The following is a 3,944-nucleotide window of genomic DNA, read 5'->3' as shown; positions in this document are numbered from 1 at the left end:
ATATATTCTGGATACAAGTCCCGTATCATATATGATTTGCAAATATCTTTTCCCATTCAGAGGGCTGTCTTTTCACTTTTTTTTGAGGTTGTCCTTTGAAACACAAAAACTTAAAATTTTGATGAAGTCTAACTTATGTTTTTGTTGTTACTTGTACTTTTGGTGTCATTTCAAGAAACTACTGTCTAACTCAAGCTCATGATGATTTACTCCTATGTTTTCTTCTAAGAGTTTTATAGTTTTAATTCTCACATTTAATTTTTGTGTATGGTTTAAGGAAGAAGTCCAATTTCCTTCTTTTGCATGTGGATATCCAGCTGTCCCAACCCCATTTGTGGAAAAGATTATTCTTTCCCCATTAAGTTGTCTTGACACCCTTATTGAAGATTAACTGACCATAAGTGTGAGGTTTTATTTCTGGATCTCAATCTATATGCCAGTGTCACACAGTCTTAATTACTATGGTTTTGTAGTGTTTTTTTTTTTTTTTAAACCCCAGGTATATATATTTTTAAATAAAGAGAATTACAAAACATGGAAAAAGTCAGATCAGAAATTCTACTTATTTCTTTAATAGATCATTTTTTTGACATTGTAACATTAAGTACTATTACATAAAGCAAGATGAAGAAATTTTGCTTTATAATGAGAAAAGTCAATAAAACTTGCGAAGAAAAACAAAAACAAGCCAATTTGAAAATAAACACAGTCCATGCCAAACTAGTATAAAATGAAGCCAGACATTTTCAAAAAGAAAAAACTTTCTTCCCAATATTTTCTTTTTATGGTTTCTGAAATTGGCGAGACTCTCAAATTCAAAGGTTGCTGAGTTGTTCTGATTTGACTCTTTTGGTACCCATCTTTACACCCCTCTTGTCCTTTGGCTTATCTTCTTCCTTAACAACTACTTTTTTTGTAGTTTCCTTTCTGTCTTCTTTGATGCTAGCTTTCTTTACTCTTTCCTCAAGATAGCCACATTTCTGACCTCCTTTTCCTTCATCCTCAGAATCTGAGAATCCCTCATCACAAGCTATTTATCTGATACTCATATAGAAATTCTCTTGTCTGAATCTTCTCCATCTTAATCTCCACTGTCTTCATGAACAGCATCTTCTGGAATAGCTTGCATCTGGATGCCAAGTGCATGAGGTAGTACGTGTACATTTTCAAATAAATGTTTTATCTTTTCCTTATATTCCATAGTGTTTCAGTTTGTCACGTTTGAAGGACTAATATGCAGTTTGAAGTCTGGCCCAAAATACTCAGTAATCATTTTATGGCAATTTATGGGGAACTGCAACAATTGAGGGCAACTAGTCTTATATGTCAAATATTGAACAACATTACAGATTATCTATCTACCTTCCCTAAGCATTAGTAATGGCATATTGAAAATTGTTACTTCTACACATTTAGCATGATCTTTGACTGTCATATTGAAGCAACTAAGTCTAACACCAAACAGTGAGTCTGCACCACACTGACACCACAGCAGTAGGTTGATACATCTCCATCACTTTTAGGGTAATAGGCTTACTTATCTTCCCATGACTCAATATCTATACCATCTCTCATTGGAAAGTTCACAGTAGAGTATTTGCCTTTTTCTGTACCAATATTCCTCAAGTCCCCATATTTATGGAATGATACAGTCATTATATGATCTGTGAATAAAAAGCTTCTTGAGCACCATCATCATGATGAATATCAATAATAATATATAAGACTCTCTGATGACACTTCAGTAATTCAAGGATGGCAAGTACAATATTATTAACACAACAGAATCCTAATTCTGATTTCTTAGTATGATGTAACCCTCCTGCCCAGTTAATAGCCACATTGGCTTGCTGTTGATTTAACTTCATAGCTCCAACCATCAAGTGAGAACTCACAAAATTCAGAGTCCATCAAACTCTGGAAATCATCTCCAACACTAAATTTCTATATCTGCTTACTATACTCAGACATGCTATCCAGTTTTATTGAATGTAAACATTTGATGTACTCATCACTGTGGTATTTTGTCATTCCTTCAGCAGTGGTTTTATGGGGACTGTATTATTTCCATTTTTCTATATAAGCCATAATTTAGCAACAAGTTATGGGTCATGAGGGTTCTGTGAGGTTTCATGGGCTGATTCTGTCCATAATAATAATTTCCAGTATCACCATCATAGTAGTAGCTGACTTTCTTCTTACCACCTCCCTAACACTAGGCCATGGACTCCTAGACCACAGCTGGCTTCCCGCTCTAGCTCCTGCTCCTGCTGCTTGGCTGCCACCGAACTTGGGGGTGGCAGTGCGATAGAGAAGGGCAGGTTGGAGGGTGGAGAGAAAAGGGTGATGGGAGGGCTCAAGAGCACGTAGGGCATATAGTAAAATACTGACAGTGATTATCTTTGTAGATAAATTTTTTTTTTTTTTTTGCTTTTCTGCATTTTCCATTTCTTATGTTGAACACTTTTATCACTGAAATTAGAAACGAAGCATATCAACTATTATTTCTGAAAATACTAATCAAATGATTGGATAACAAGGAAAAACATGTATGCTGACCAATCCTAAATTATTTTTATGAACCTACAGGAAATATTAACTGGGAGTCAACCAGCTCCAGCACAGAGGCAATGGTTATATGGGGCTCTGAATTTCAGAGGAGAAGAAGGAAGATGGCCAAGGTCTTTTTGATGGCCCCTGGCTCTAAGAATCAGAAAATAATGGTTAATAGTTCACAAAAAAGAAAGGAACCTGTACATTTTGTTTTGGAAGTCTGTATTACAAAGCGGAGGTCAACAAAAGCTTGCAAAAGCAAATTTGTCATCTGGTAACATACCTGATTTGAACTGACTTTCTTTAGTTTAAAAACCTGCATTGTATTCAGTTGCCAAACAACAAAATAGTTCCTGGATGACTTATCTGATCTTACTGGTGTACAGACTTAAATGGCTTCATCCAGGTTTGGAGAGTTGTAACAATTTGATTTGACTGATTTTGTTATCACCAGTGGATTACTTAGTTACGCCATAAATTCAGTGAAGCTAAAAATTTTCCAGAATGTGCATGTATGACTTGGGTGGATTTATTTGTATTTACCAAGGAAAAAAGGCACAAAGTATTCTGTTTACCTGAAACTATTTTTATCCAAAAAGTGTCCTGGATCAAACTTTTCTGGGTTGGGAAACTCCTTGCAAGTGAAAAAGACCAAAGACAGTAATGCAATACAGTAGTGCCCTGAAACCAAGAAATGGAGAGTGGAATGGTACTTTATCACACTTACCCTTGGTTCATAAAAACAAATCTAACACTCTTAATTATAGTGGATTGAACAGGACTCTTAAACTAGCCTAATGAGTGGCTGGCTAGAGTTATGGCTATTTTACACACTCTCATATATTACCTTTACCCGAGTAGTAAGATGGTTCTTAGTAGGAAGAGCAGTATTATGGTCAATGTGCAATAGTCAGTTGTTGAAAAACTAGGATTTGCAATCCATATCATCTAGACAATGAACTACTAGAATTGCTGTACCAAATCAGGAGCTTACAGAAAATTTTTTCCTTTCTGAATCCAGATGTGAATGAAAGAAAATGAGATAATGAAACTGCTGAATCAAGCCCCACTTCCTTTGCTTATAAAATGGGGTGAGGTAACCAAAACAACAGGCTTTCTTCCTTTTTCACAAAGATTTTTGTGAAGATTAAATGAGAAAATAATACCAATACTCACAATTTATATTGGTCCCTTCACATTTACCTGACACTGCACTTATTAGTTTTTTTAGAAATCTCATTTAATTTTCACTTTAGCCATGTCCAGCAGACTCTCTTTGTTCATGTGGTGTAAACAAGGAAACTGACATTCAGAAAGAAGAAATAATTTGAGATTAAATTTAGCAAGTGGCATGGCTAGAACTTGAACCGGGTTCTATCTGATTATAAAGC

At 35.3% G+C, this 3,944-nt stretch overlaps 1 pseudogene; it reads right to left on the bottom strand.

Annotated features, from left to right (window-relative positions):
- Positions 1-598: 598 nt before the first annotated feature.
- On the bottom strand, positions 599-2,224 carry LOC144301256 (histone deacetylase 2 pseudogene; annotated as a pseudogene).
- Between the last annotated feature and the right edge of the window lie 1,720 nt (positions 2,225-3,944).

This window comes from Canis aureus, chromosome 29 (assembly GCF_053574225.1).
Source record: "Canis aureus isolate CA01 chromosome 29, VMU_Caureus_v.1.0, whole genome shotgun sequence".
Classification (NCBI taxonomy): Eukaryota; Metazoa; Chordata; class Mammalia; order Carnivora; family Canidae; genus Canis; species Canis aureus.
This window is presented reverse-complemented; position numbering and strand designations above follow the sequence as displayed.